This window comes from Thunnus thynnus, chromosome 9, assembly GCF_963924715.1.
Source record: "Thunnus thynnus chromosome 9, fThuThy2.1, whole genome shotgun sequence".
Taxonomy (NCBI): Eukaryota; Metazoa; Chordata; class Actinopteri; order Scombriformes; family Scombridae; genus Thunnus; species Thunnus thynnus.
This window is the reverse complement of record NC_089525.1, coordinates 3,695,146-3,710,961: the sequence shown is the minus strand read 5'-3', so window position 1 is coordinate 3,710,961 and position 15,816 is coordinate 3,695,146. Positions and strand designations below refer to the sequence as shown.

Below are 15,816 nucleotides of genomic sequence, written 5' to 3'. Positions count from 1 at the left end.
AGTGTGATGTATCTACTTCCTAAAAACAAATATAAATCGGGCACTCCTTTTCCTCCTTTTTCTTTTGGCTTCTTCATGATGTCTCTCCTTAGCCTTTCCCACTTCGAGCCCCACAGAAAATAAAAGATGGCTCGGTCCAGATTTGAAAGCACTCTCCTAGGTGGGATAAAAACAGAACTGATCAGTAAAAGCAAAGGTAAAATCACTGCTTTAATGATTAAAACCTTTCCTTCAATGGTCAGTCCTCTAAGTCCCCAGTACCCTAGTCTTTGCCGTACTTTCCCTACCACGTCTGGCCAATTTGTTCTCCCTCCACCTTCCCTGTCAAATTTAATCCCCAGTATTTTCTGGTCAGTCTGGGTCATAGTCAAAGGGAGTCCTGTCGTCTCAGTCGCTGTCCATGGTCCATAAAACTGGGCTTGGGTCTTGCCTCTGTTTAATTTAGACCCAGAGGCCCGTCCAAACCAGTCAGTCAAGTCCAGCGTCCTGTTAACAGATAAAAGGTCAGTGCATAAAATGTTCATGTCGTCCATATATAAAACACACTTGGTGACAAGTCCCCCGCTCCCTGGAACTCCGACCCCATTGATTCGTTGGTCCCTTCTCAAGACCTGTGCCAGTCGTTCTATACAGGTGACATAGAGGAGGGCAGATAACGGACAACCCTGACGGCGTTGATATCGACTGCTTTTGTCAGATGCCCGTTAACGACGAATTTGCTGGTAATGCCCCGGTACAGCAGTCCCACCCAAGCTACAAACCTCTCTGGGAACCCCATTTTTAGCAGTACCTGGAAAAGGTACTGGTGCGAGACCCGATCAAAGGCTTTCTCAAAATCTAGATTGAGTACTACTAGCCGGATGTTTCTGTCTCTCGCGTAACAGATGGTGTCTCGGATCAGTACGAGGCTGTCGGTGATCTTCCTCCCCGGGATGGCACAGGCTTGATCCAGGTGAATCACCTCTTCTAAAACCAAGGACATACGTGATGCTAAAACTTTACTAAAAAGTTTGCAGTCAAAATTTAAAAGTGTGATAGGTCTCCAGTTCTTCAGGTCAGTCTTGTCTTTGTTTTTGTGAAGAAGAGTCACTATCCCTACTCTAAAACTGTCAGGAAGTCGGTAAAAACGCTCAAAATCCATAAAAACAGTAAGCAAGTCAGGTGCTAAAATGTCCCAAAAAGTCAGATAAAATTCCAAGGGAAGTCCATCTTGTCCTGGGGACTTCCCTTTCTTAAAACTCATAAGACATTTATTTAACTCAAAAATACTAAAATCTTGGGATAAAAGCACACTGTCCTTTACTGTGTTTTCAATGAATTTTAAGACTTCAGTCATGGTGTCCATTTCAATGTTTTTTTCTTTGTACAATTCTCCATAAAAATTTTCAACCGTTTCATTAATCTCTTCCATTGTGTTAGCCGTGCACCCATTGTCTTTTCTTAGTTTTAAAATGTTCCCCCCTTTATTTAAAATTTTCTTGAAGAAATATCGAGTGCACTTCTCCCCCTCTTCTATTTCCCGTTCCCTGCTCCTTAAAATGACACCCTTACTTTTTATTTCTGCTAAAACCGACATCTCTGTTTTAATTTGTTTAATCTCCTCATTAAAATCCATTCCATTTTGATTTAGTTTAAAATAGCGCTGTAGTCGTTTTTGCAGTCCCATCATGCGTCTGTCTTCTTTACTCTTTTTTCTCTTACCTGCTTTTCTAAAGAAAGTCTGGGTCTTTCCCTTCACCATTTCCCATCAGTGTGCACGTGAATCGTAAAAGTCTTGAAGGGTCTGCCACTCTTGGTACTGCTCCCTGTATTGACTAATGAGCTCCTTATCTTCTAACAGGGAGCAGTTGAGTTTCCACAGACCACTTCCTAATGTCACACCCGAAGAGAGTGAAAGGGTGCAGGAAAGCATTAGGTGATCGGAAAAGAAAACAGGGGTCAATCTAGCATCGGTTGGTGGGCAGTCCCGTGTAAAAATGTAGTCGATGCGAGAGGCTCTGGTGCCATCACCACTGAACCAGGTGAAGCCTTCCTCTCTGGGATGCATGGTTTTAAAACAGTCCTGGAGTTTAAAATCCTTGCAAATGCCCTGTAATAAAACCGAAGTTTTTATCCACTTTAAAATTGTCCCCTGCTCCTTTCCTATCATTTCTACTTAAAATACAGTTAAAATCACCCCCTACAACTAATGGTGCCCTACCTAGCATGTGGAACTGCAGGTCTTCTAAAAGGTCATACCTGTCATTCTTCTCATTAAAGCCATAAATATTTAAAAGGTTAAAATCCTGTCCCATAAAAGTCAAATGTGTTAAAAGTGCCCGACCGTCTCTCACCACAGTGCTGCCCTTCACCAGAACTTGAGGATTTTTTATTAAAATGGCCACTCCATCGTTCTTGTTTTGATTTGACCCGCTCAATATTGATGATTTTGGCCACATATCCTCCCACTGTCTGTACTGTTTTAAAAAAGGTAGGCCACATTCCTGTATTAAAAACACATCTGACTTAAAAGAATGAAGAAAGGATAAAACACTTTGGGCTCTAACTCTCGACTTCACACTTCTCACATTGATGGTTGAGAAGGTGAGTGTCATGAGTATGGTTAAAAACAACAGGTATGAAATTTTAAAAGACTAAAAAGGAGATTAAAACATTAAAATACCTTTAAAAAGTAAAACAAATGTTAGGCAATTTCTTGTGAATGTAGCTCTTCCTTCACTTCCACTGGTGAAGAGTGAAGGGGTTGAGCTCCATTCCCCAATCGGACTCTGGGGGTTGGCCTGGGACACAGTGTCGCATATAATTTTGAGTCTCTAGGGGTTGATTGCAGAGCTATTGTTAAAAACGAGACCTCATTTGGTGAACTGGAGGGGAAGACTCTGGGTTCCTCCACAGATGAACTGTCTGAGAAAATCCCAACTCTTCATCTCTTCTCTGAGACTACAGGAGACTCAGAGGACAATTCTGATGCAGGCCTCTTTGATTGCTGGGCTGCGGGGAGGGGGGCATCCTCGCTGTCTTCTTGTGATTGGACTTCTTCACATTCAGAGCTAGCTCCGCCCTCTGCCTGCATCACCCCATCCTCCACAGAACTCTCCACTGGTGGGGCTGTTGCAGGCCCCTCCCCCACTCCCGCTTCACCTGATTCCTCTCCTCCAATCACAGGATTTGGCGGGAGATTTGAATTTTCCTGCCCAGCCTCTTCTGGTAGCTCTCTTAACAGTTCAGCTTGTCCGCCATTTTTCACATTTTCCATTTGCTTTGCTGCCTTCAATTTGTTGGCAAAAGACTTGGGGCAATCTCTGAAGAGGTGGTTTGATTCTCCACAAAGATAACACCGTCTGCCATTGGAGCACTCCTCAAAGGTGTGCCCAATTTCTCTACATTTCCCACAAACAATCTGCTGGCATGCTTCTGCCAGGTGCCCATGCTCACCACACTTGCGGCAGAGCTTGGGCTGACCCTGGTAGTGAATATAGCCCCTGTTTTCTCCCAGAACTACCATGGATGGCAGATGTTTCAAGCCCTGGAAGCCTTGGGGGTCCTGCCATTGTTGGATGGGGACCCTCCAAGCGCAATTCCAGATGCCATCCTCATCTCTCACTTTCGTAGCCTGGCCTTTTACAGTGCAATATCTCCCCAGCCACAAACAAATGTCCTCTGCATTCACTGTCTCATTGAACATCCTAACAATAACCGTTTTCAAAGCATTATCAGTCAGTTTCTCAACATTGAAAGCAGAAAACTGTGGTTTCACATTTTCAAAGCGTGTCCAGATCTCTCTTAGCAAAACAGCAGATCGAAAACTTACATCAAAGCCTTTGTTGTTTGGCAAGGTCAATATACAATTCAGGTCCTCTGGTTTAAAGTTCAATGTTTTCTGAACTAGCTTCCGGGAAAAGTCTAGTCTTGACATCCCTAGAAGCTTTCCATCTCTCTCCTGGAAGATAAAACGGACACTGTGGTGCCTCCGCATGCCGGCATGGGGGGCCGACATGGTGGAGGCACCACAAGTCAAAACAACGAAAAGTAACTAAAACCTTTAAAAGTGCCAATAAATATGCTAAAAGCCTCAAAAATACCAATAAATAACTAAAATACCGTAAAACCAACCAAAATAAAGAAATTAAAAGAGACTTACCTTTCTGTTTGGCCTGGTCAAGGTGTTACTTACCGCAGAGTACAGTTAGACAGTCCTCTGGGCCAATGAATTCCTATTTGTGCAAGATGAACAACTATAAATAGAGTTGAAATACTTTGCACAAGGAATGAAGAGAATATCCTCCCAAGCAGTAGCAACAAATTAATGCCACAACAGGCAAGAATTTTTACCACCAACAGGAGGCGACCGCAGTCTTAGCCAAAAGGCCGAGAAGCGATGAACCCTTGCGGTCTGCCGCCCGTGGTCCCCTCCTGCACAGGTCTCGCTCGTCGCGGCGCAGTCGTTTCAAACGGCTCCAAGAACGACTTCTGCTTAGTGGCTCCGCCCAGGTGCTCCTTGACGCAGCCGCACGCCTCGTTGAGGACAGCTGCTTGGCTTTTCACAAACACACGAGGCTCTGCCAAACTGCAAAGCCTGCCAAAAATAGGTTTAACTCGTGGGTGTTCCTCTCCACGGAAGTCTTTAGTAAAAGGCGAAAGACTTGTACGTTATGAAGAGAAACCAGAGTAAGTATGGCCCGCTCCTCAACAGCAGCCGAAAGACCCCAGTCGTCCCAGTCACCACCTTCACGGTGAGGCTCCCTTGGCTTGCCGCGTACCAAATCCCAGGCCACACCCGTTTCCCCCATCACGGGCTCTATCCGATCGCAATGCTGAGATATTAAGGACTGGCTGTCAGACGCAGGCTACCAAAACACAGAAATACTCAGGCGCCCGCATGCGCTCCATGGCTCCAGCAGGGAAGACGCAGCGCAGATCCAAGGGGTATTTTGGACCTATCGCAGCGCACGGCGACTTTCCCTCTTTGTCATGTTTGTCTGTCAACCAGACGTGCAAATCTCACGTTGTACGCTGCACTTTTGCCCCAGTTGTCATAGCTGACATATATACGCTCATTTGAGATGGGGAGCGTCATAAAGGCTGCTTTTCCACTCTCCCAAGCCATAAACGCTGCTGCCATCCGCTTTGACTGACGACAGTGACAGCTTGCACGCTGAGCCCTGCCGCTTTCCTCCGAGCACTTGGCTTTCCACAAAGCAAAGAGAAAGGTGCACCGTTCCCGGCGGCACTGCAATACCGGGTCGATGCGTGGAGTGAACGGAGCAAGCCCCTCTTTCAGCTCCAGGTGCTAAAAATCCGTTTAATACTTTGTCCCCGTATAGAGGACATATCAGATGTTAAACTGATAAGAACAGAATTTTTTTTTCTTTCGAAAAAATTTATTGACACACATTTCAAACAGATTGTCCGACATTTTTCCCATTTTCCATTTACCTTGCTGCCTTTAATTTGTTGGCAAAAGACTTGGGGCAATCTCTGAAGAGGTGGTTTGTTTCTCCACAAAGATTGCACCGTCTGCCATTGGAGCACTCCTCAAAGGTGTGCCCAATTTCTCTTTTACACAAACAATCTGCTGGCATGCTTCTGCCAGGTTCCCATGCTCACCACACTTGCGGCATAACTTGGGCTGACCCTGGTAATGAAAGTAGCCCCTGTTTTCTCCCAGAGCTACCATGGATGGCAGATGTTTCAGGCTTTGGAAGCCTTGGGGGTCCTGCCATTGTTGGATGGGGACCCTTCAATCTCCCCAACCACAAACAAATGTCATCCGCAGAAAGCAGAATACTGGGGTTTCACATTTTCAAAGCATGTCCAGAACTCTCTAAGCGAAACAGCAGATCAAAAACTTACATCAAAGCCTTTGTTATTAGGCAGGGTAAAAATACAGTTCAGGTCCAAAGCGTTTTGAACTAGCTTCCTGGAAAAGTCAAGTCTTGACATCCCCAGAAGCTTTCCATCTCTTTCTTGGAAGGTAAAACAGATACTGTGGTGCCTCTGCATGCCGGCACGGGGGGCCGACATGGTGGAGGCACCACAAGGTAAAACAACTAAAAGCAACTAAAACCTTTAAAATTGCCAATAAATACCCTAAAAATCATAGAATACCAATAAATAAGTAAAATATCCTAAAACCAACAAAATGAAGGAAATTTAAAAGGTACTTTGTGTTTGGCCTGGTCAAGGTGTTACTTACCGCAGAGTGACGTTAGACAGTCCTCTGAGCCAATGGATTCCTATTTTTGCAAGATGTACAACTACAGTAGAGTTGAAATACTTTACACAAGGAATTAAGTGAATATCCTCCCAAGCAATGGTAAGAAATCAATGCCACAACAGGCAAGAATATTTACCACCAACAGGAGGCGACCGCAGTCTTAGCCAAAAGGCCGAGAAGCAATATTGACCACATAAGTTTGTGGGATTTGCAACTGTGGTTAAATTTTAATTTAACCACCTACCTGAACTGTCAGCTCGGATATCTCCATCCAAATACACCACATCTCCGGGAGCTGCCTGCTGAGGTGCAGTCCCTCCTCTTGCTTCCACACAGAGTCGATGATGGGCCAAAGAAAACATTCTGGTGGTAAAGAGGGTTGACCCTGAAATGAACTGGATTTTCAGTGCATTCATGAGCTCCAAAAAGGACAGTAATATCAATTAACTTTGTTTACACAGGACTGTATTTTGTATTTTGTATCACTGTATTTTTTTTTTTTTTTTGGCCTCTGCTACCTTTTCTGTTTTCGTAAATGACGATTCAGTGAAAATAACCGCAGCACTGACAGTTATGTTGCCTGCTGGACAGCTTCCTGCATATGGCTAGCTTCTCCACTTCCTCACCAGCTTGCACTCTGTACATGCAGCCTCTATGCTACCATAGTGCCTATGTAAAACTGCTCTCTGTCACATCTGTGACTACAAAATGTGCATCTTTTGAAGAGTCGCAGCAATCCTCATAAACAATGTACTTTTGCATTTCATTTGGAGGCATATCACTGATTCTAGAGAAATACAGAAAAAATATAGAAATCCATGGGAAGAGAGTGAGGATGGGTTAGGATGGGCCGGTGCTGAGGGGCTTAAGAGGAGCATCTACCCTTGGGCCACCGGGATCCTGGATGGGATTGCTGCATAGGACTCTCCTCTGAGGCTGTTTATCGTACCACAGAGCAGGCCTGTCAAAAACTGCGTCAAGTTCAAAGCAGTCATACATCAGCAAAAACATCTGGGCTGTGTTTCATGGAGTGCTTTTTGGACTACTGTTGGTACTCACTGCTGTATTGTCTGTACGTGTCTGTCTGGCCAGAGCAATCAATGTTGATGGAAAACAGCTGGGACACTGAGTGATTGTGCTTGGGACAAATGCTGGCTCATGGCCAGTTGACACTCCTACAGTGAGTTTTCATCATAACTTACTGGGATATTTTGCAATCTATTCCTCTGTCTTGCGGCACAGATGAGCCCAGGTAGCAGAGCAAATCACCGATCCAGTGGTCCGGTCATATGCCACCCCGTTTCGGAGAATAGCAGGTCTCCTCTTCATGCTGCTCCTGCTCTTCAGAGATGTTCAGCTAAATCCTGGACCAGTGACCCCTGAAGTACTGCACAACTTCTGTGCTGATTTGTGTCTGAGTGTGTCTGGAACAACTCTGGTGCCGGTGATGAATGAGCATCAACTTTCTGAGTGAGACTTTTCCCCTTAACAGTCTAAACTTTGTTAACACCAGGCATGATGTCTCAATGAATAACTTTTTGCTACTGGGCTGTGGAGACCTTGATAAGTCCAGTGTCTCTCTCACAAAACTTACTGCTGACACCACTGTGTGTCAAAACCCTGCAGCAAGGAGGCAGAGGCTATTCAAAACCTTCCAAACTGTCAATCATGCAAAAGTCTTATGGGACCCGAAGCTGAAACAGAGGGGGCTATTCACTTTAACATCAGAGGCATTACTGCAAAGAGCAATCAGCTAACTCATCTTCTGTCTGACTCAAATTTGGACTTTCTCTGTCTGACTGAAACATGGTTGAAACAAACAACTCTTGTGAATGTGTTCACGGAGTCTGGATACCAATGTTTCAGAAGAGACAGACCCGATGGAAGAGGAGGAGGGGTCCTTTTTTATGTGAGAGACAACATCAAATGTGAACGTGTGGTTTACAATGCGGGTAACACATTAGAATATGTTGGGATAAAAATGTTATCCCAACAAATGTCTTTAACATCATAGGTGTCTATAGGCCCCCTCCTGCAGATGACACTTTCTATGATCAACTCACAGAAGTCTTGGAAGAGTGCAATCTCAACAAAGAATTATTACTTATGGGTGATTTTAATGTGAACTGGGAGGATAAATCTAAGAGGAAAAAAATAAAAATGATCACAGAGAAATTCCAACTCGAACAACTACTAAAAGGCCCAACTAGGATTGCAAAATGCTCCAGTACACAAATCGATCTGATATTTACTAACAAACCAGAAAGAATAGCTAAAAGTTATGATTTAATCACTGGCTTATCAGATCATAACCTAACCCTATGTGCAAAAAAACTGACTAAAAATAGATTTAGGACCACGGCAACTTAGACAATGATACTTCAGTGCATACCCAGAGCTAAACAAGAAGAATTTGTCAGTGAAATTAACATCTTGAACTGGGATGACGTAGTCATAGTCTGTTGATCTAGACTATGGCTCTGATACTTTTACTCACAAAATCAACACTGTGGGGGAAAGATTTAATGTGAGGATACAGATAAAATCTAAAAATAAAAACAATTTACAGTGGTTTAATGAAAATTCATGGAAACTAATGAAATCTAGAGATGCTGCACTAAGGAAGGCAATTAAAACTAGAGAGAGACACTGACATGCTGACTTATAAAGGTTTAAGAAACAAAGTTATCCAAGAGCTAAGAGAAGCTAAATCTTGTTTTTATCTCAATATATTGAATGAGACAAATGCAACAGTAAATTGATCTGGAAGAACATTGATAATCTCACAAGGAGGGACCTGAAATTTTTAGGAGATTTTAAACTCAAAGTACAAGGAAAGTTAATTGAAGATCATCTTACTGTTGCTTCTGTCTTTAACATTTTTTTTCCTGAGTCTGTATACGAGTTAGGAAAAAAAATAACAAAAAGGAAAATGGATATTGTTCCTATACATGCTACAGGCCAGGTTTTCGAGCTGGTAGAGACTAATGAGTTACAAGTAAACAAAATCATCAGCTCCTTAAAAAGCTCCAAAATGCTTTCCAATTTGACACCATGTTTGTTAAATCACACAAAGATATTTTAACTCCCCCTATTGCTCATTTCATTAACTTGTCTTTTAAACACAGCTCCTTTCTTAATGACTGGAAATATGCCATTGCCACACCTATTTTTAAATCTGGAGACCACCTCGAAGCCAGTAACAACAGACCAATAAGTATACTACCAGTACTCTCAAAGGTTGCCTAGAAAGCTGTCATTGAACAACAGACAATATTTCTTAATACAAGCAATTTTGGTCCACATTGTATGCAATTTGGCTTTAGAGCAAATCATTCCCCCGAAACTGCTACCTTGCACTTAATAGAGCAAATTAAATCAAGACTTGATAAAGGAGTCGTTGGTGCTGTATTTTTAGATCTGTGTAAAGCATTTGACACAGTCAATCATGATGTTTTAATATCGAAACTCTAAATTGAACTTGGATGGATGTCTTCATATTTGTCTAATATGTGTTAAAGTTTGTGACGCACTGTCCAGTAACATGAAGTGCACAATGGGTGTTCCACAAGGGTCAGTGTTAGATCCCCTATTATTTATTAATGATCTCCCTCAACAGTGTCATGATGTAGAACTACAAATGTATGCAGCTGACATGCATTTTGTACACACATGCAAAAACAGCTGAGTTGGCTGCTGCTAAGCTAACAATTGCATTGGAAAGGATCACACATTGGTTTGATCAATCATGTCTGAGTGTAAATGTAAACAAGAAAAAGGGTATGTTTTTCTCTAAAATCATGGCACAACCTCCTAACGCTGATATTCTCATCAAAGGTGAAAGGATTGACATAGTCACTAATTTTAAATATCATGGTGTGACATTGGATCCAAATTTGAACTTTAGGAAACATTTTTAAAAAACTGTTAAACGTAGGGGGGCCCCGCCCTCATCTTTCTTTTTTTTTTACCGCAACGTAGGGTTCAAGTCATGATATTGTCTGTATTTTGAACATAAAAATAAAACAAATATTTAAAATAAAATAAAAATTTTACTGGTCCATAGTTTTCTTTGTTTGATACATCAGGGATTTTTGGTCCAATTAATACATTAGGCGGGAAATTCAAATCAATACAGCTCAGTGACAGCATCGGCACCGCTGTCAGAGACACTTAGAAAATGAAACGAAAATATCAAAGCGGTGCCCAAAAACGGCACAACAAAGAAAAATCTGCAGAATTTTCTGCCAAACTTACGAAAATCACTACTATATTTGGAATGGTAAATCCTGTCAGACGTGAAGAAGGATGCAGTATGTTAACAGGTGGGTTCCTGCATAGTTGACAGTGTTTAGCTACTATACAGTTATCGACCATTTTGGCAAGATGGACAGTTATTAAAAAGCGTTATTGTGTGAAGTTAGTTAGCCTATATGTTATGCTGGTTTTTTTTTCAGAATAATATAATGTTATATGGCTTTCATATAGCCTAACCTATGGGGAATTCGTCTTTAGGCACAAAAACAGCTATAGCCTACATACAGAGAAAAATGTAGCTACTGCCACACAAGTGTCATAAATACAGAATAGGCTATTTCATAAATAAAAACACAAGCTATAATAAAAATGTTAATGGAATGTTAAAAATTCAGCTTTAAAAATTCAGCCAAATTTCATATGTACAGTCATATTACAAATTTACATCAAGTGACTTTAAATCTATACAGCAATACAACATCCTCTTTCCTTAGACCTTGAATTTAAGGAAGTAAGTTTGTGGAGGTTGGGATAGTGGATGGACGTGTAGCACCTCCGACGTTTATGCTGTCATCAGGATAAAAACTGGAATTATCTGCAAGGCAGGGATTATACCACAACCAAACAGCCACTGCTGTGGATGCCCCAGGGCGTGGCCGTAATGTCCCTTCTAGAATTAACTACCCACATGGCCAGTTTGGTGTGGCCTGTTTTGAACTGACCGTTGCGCCCTTAAAAGAAAATTGCATATTTCTTCATTTAAAACTGCATGCAACTCAGCAACGTTTCTGAGTGTTTCTGTCATCATGCAGGACATCAACAGTAGCACAAGATTTCTCCCACTCCTGTAAATATATGTGTAAAGTCAACGTAAACATTAACAGCTAACCTGTTAGCTAACAGTTAACATTACGTGATAAGCACAAGCAGCTGAACACTGTACACTGTAAGTATTAATACAAGTTGTGTTTTAAAGTTTATCAGTCACACATTCTCCTGCTAGGCTCTTGGAAGCAGTCAAAAATTATTTTCTCGGGCAGTTAGTATTTGTAAGACTGCCGTTTACACCTGTCGGTGACAGTGGTATTTGGTAGCTTCATATTCTCTGTTTCTGCAGTATAGATGTTGGAAGACACTTTGGACTTGTTTTCACTCATCATGAATTTATTTCCTCCATGGCAGAAAAACACGTTACACGAGCCTTCAGAAACTCCTACAGATTAAACTGAACTGCTAAACTGACTAATGAAACACTTTTAGGGCTGACTGAAGAGTCGCTTTTACACATCTGATGTTGTGAACACCTAATTGTCTAGCCGTTAGCAGAGTGTGTATGCAAATGAACCTATAGAACGACATGTGTAACCAGTCAAAAATATTCTCTGTGGTTAACCACTGACATTCCTAACCAGGATATTGCTGCATAGTGTTAGCTAACTCCAAACTTACATAGAGTTTATAACTCGCTGTGAGATCTGATGGGCTGCTACTTTTTCAGGCCGATGCAATGTTAACACACACACACACACACACACACATCTCTGTAAGCAGACAGCCACTTCTCAGTTAAATGCACAACATGTAATTTCTGCCACTAATGGTCTCTCAATCAAAACAATAACAAAAGATGGATTGTGATGACGGTGTGAAGTAGCATGGGATCATGGAAGTTGTTATCCTCATTGTTAAATAACCACCTTCTCCAGTATAGGATTACTTCAGTGTTCATCGTTCAGGATGTTATTACCAGATGCTGAATCATCCACAGAGGTCTCCTCCTCTCCAGAACAAACGGATTTGGTGATTAAAACATGTAAAAACACTGAAATAAAGCAGTTTCATGTTAAAAATCAGTGTTTCTCCAACACAGTTGGTGGACATAGGACGTTAGGGCTGCGAGCCAAGCTGCTGTTAGTGTTCAATGACTAAAATCCTTCATCCAGTTAAAAGATACAGTTAAAAATGACCAAGATCAAAAAAGTTTATCATAAAAATGTGGCTTAAAACTGAATAAAAGTCCATTTATAACAGTTTCTTGCAGGCAACCACAACACAGATGTATTTTCTTATATGTGTATACTCTTTGGTAGACACCATTGTGACAGACAACCACAACGCCGATGTTTTATCTTCTATGTGTATACTCTTTAGTAGACGCAGTTGTGACAGACAACCACAATGCCACCGATGTTTTATCTTGTATGTATATACTCTTTGGTAGAGGCCTTTGTAGCGGGCAACCACTATGTCAACGCATGCATTATGTGCATGTATAGAGTATACATGCACATAATGGTTATTACACATTGGTAGAGGGGGTATGACGCCTTTGACAGGCAACCAAATGAAACGGCTCATTGATTAAATTTACTGATCTCTCTGGGTTTTTAAAATTGTTGGAAACATTTGGGATAAGGTACAGTACTGTGCAAAAGTTTTAGGCACCCTAGATGCTTAGATTCTTATCCATTATGCAATACCATCAGGGAGGTGTCTGATCGGTCCAAAATTTATTCATGACATGACAATGACCCCAAGCATACAGCTAGAGTCATAAAGAACTATTTTCAGCAACAAGAAGAATGATGAGCAACAGATGGTATGGTTTGGCCCCCACAGAGCCCTGATCTCAACATCATGGAGTCAATCTGGGATTACATGAAGAAGCACCTGAGATGGCCTAAATAATAAATCCACAGAAGAACATTCTTTCTCCAGGAGGTTACAACAACCTGCCTGCAAGTTACCATGAAAAACTGTGTTAAAATGTACCGAGGAGAACTGCTGCTGTTTTAAAGGCAAAGCTGCTCACAGCAAATATTGATTTCATTTAGGTTTTCAAAATACAGAACAGCTGTTTAAACGCTTGTTTCACTGCTGCATCTTGTTGGCTCATTTTTGGCAGTTTGTCATAAGCTTCAAGGAGACTATGCTTTGCATTGAGAGAAAATCACATTTTCCTTTTCTTTTTCCCATCATGATTTCAATGTGCATGCAGCCTCCCAGCCTGAAGCAGACCGGTAGTGCGTTGTGAGTTTAGGCTGCAGGGGTGGGGGCCACAGTGACCTGCATCGAGAAAGTTGAACCAGAATCAACTTTTGGAGAAATGCAACCTGTAATGCTGTACAACCCTGCCATGAAGGAAGACAAAAACATTACTAGGAAGAGGGGAGGACATTTCTCTTTGTTTGATAACATTAAAAGTAAAGTTAGACTTTACTGACGGCTTCCCGAGAAGCAGTGATTGAGCAAGCTAGAAAGTGGATGAAGAAAGCGAGCAGCAGTAGTGAGAAAGCCAGCGAATGAGAGGAAGAAAACGTTATTTTCTGATTGTTTCACAGCGGTCACAAATAAACATGTCCATCCCGCTCCTCCACACAACCCTGCAGAGGTACGCCAGAACGCCTTATACAGCCGCTAAATACACATCATAAGTGTATCATGGGAGTATGAATTACCATAGTTTTAAAATGTTTTCCCCATATGTTTTCATGTAAGAAAAGACCCAAAATGTACTTTGTAAGCAGACTATTGATTACCATAAGCAAATTATTTAAACAGCATTTGTATAGGAATGATTCTGTCCTGAGCTTTTTGATCCATATAAGTGGTAGATCACTGTAACCATGATCACTATAAGCGGTTTCCACTGTAGTTGCATGGGTGTTGAAACTTGTTTATATTCATTTTGATCACCTTTAGCCCATTTATAGACTTAATTTTATCACTAAAATAATAACAATAACAATTAATATAATGAATTGTTCACACTTTTAAAAAATCAGACAGCATTTTGTGGAAAAGTCAAACATTCAGTGTACAGTTTTAATAAACTCAATACTGTTTTTCAATACACTGACTACTAATTGTTTATTGTATACTGTTCTTACATCTTCATACGATGTAATTATCACTTATTGGCCTTGATGCCCTACATTTTGACCAAGATGCCCAAATAAATTTGTATTTATCAAAGGCCAAAGTGGCCTTGCCCTGAAATTGACTTAATTCCAGGCCTGCATCTGTGGCGTAGTCCAAGTGTGATCTCTTCAGTGGTGTGGAAATGGGGGTTGAAGTGTACTGAGGTTGAGGTTCAGTCTGACATCACACTCTTCTTCCCAGGTTGAAGGGATACTTGAACAGCTAGCGCACACAATTAAATGGAAAAAAAACATTTAGTTTACAGGCTGTAAGCATATTATTGATATGCAAATTTAGTCATGAATTTTAGTATTTTTAGAATTTTTGAAGTTTAGTTTTGAACAAAGGATTTTTTTTTCTTACAGAACTGAGCCTACACACCAAAGAATTGCCTATATATTATTTGTCCAATTTCACTGGAATCACACAGATCTGCTAAGAATCACGACTGTGTGACTAGCCCAGCAGAGTCTGGAGCTGCACCTGGCCCTCCACACTGTGCCGTCATTAGCCTTACCCTTAAAAGTACAGTGTATAGTATTTGTAGTATTTAGCAGCATTGAGCGGTCAGATTCTAGATTTAAACACTCTGCCACTCACCCCTCCCTTTCAGTTCCAAAAGCTACCATGGCCTGCAGGGACAAGAAGCTTTTTACTAAAGATGGCATCGTTCACGACAGCTTCAAGTAGTTATAAGTCAAGTGATGAGGTGAAGATGTATTTAATTATTTAGTCTATAATACTGTAGGTTATACCTCACAAGATAGCAATTATGAGTGTTTTATTGCTTTGGTAATAAAAGCTAACATTAGCAAAGTAATGCTAAACGAAACTTACGGTTATTTTATTCTAATATTAGGTGTTATTGATAGCAAGATGTTGGCAGTATACATATTTTATTATCTGTTTGCAGAGTCAAGTACCAGAGGTTAGAGGGAGAGGAAGAGGACAAGGACGAGGTAGAGGTGCTGCTGCAGGCAGGGCCTGGTGAGGGAGGAGAGCGAAAACTGGCACAACAGCAGCAAGGGAAGAAGAGGAGAGGCTGGAAACCCTCCAAAGGGACCGAAGGGAAGCAACTGTGGTTTGTAACTGTTCTGCACAATATTAACAATACTAATACAACACAAAGTGGTATTTACAAAGCAGCTCTGTGCTTTACATTACCGTAGTCTATATAGTTTGATGTGTTATTGCAGTGTAACGTGAATCAGTAGCCCCTTTTACACAGCCCGTTCAAGACAGGAATACTACGCCTGTAATCCGCCTAGCTGTTCTGTATAAAAGGTACAGACGTGGTGCGGCATACAGCTGCAGGGTTGAGCAGACGTGAGTGGGGGTGTGGGCATGTTTATGCTTTAGAACATAACTGCTGTGAAACAATCAGAAAATAACATTTTATTGAGCTGATTCACCAGCTTTCT

General features: G+C 41.5%; 1 non-coding gene and 1 pseudogene across 1 annotated transcript; both read right to left on the bottom strand.

The window, feature by feature from the left end:
• Positions 1 to 4,556: 4,556 nt before the first annotated feature.
• Positions 4,557 to 4,672, bottom strand: LOC137190134 (U5 spliceosomal RNA). Its single transcript, XR_010929967.1, has one exon. It is a non-coding gene; the product is annotated as a U5 spliceosomal RNA (small nuclear RNA).
• Positions 4,673 to 5,205: 533 nt separating this feature from the next.
• Positions 5,206 to 5,385, bottom strand: LOC137190130 (U2 spliceosomal RNA; annotated as a pseudogene).
• Between the last annotated feature and the right edge of the window lie 10,431 nt (positions 5,386 to 15,816).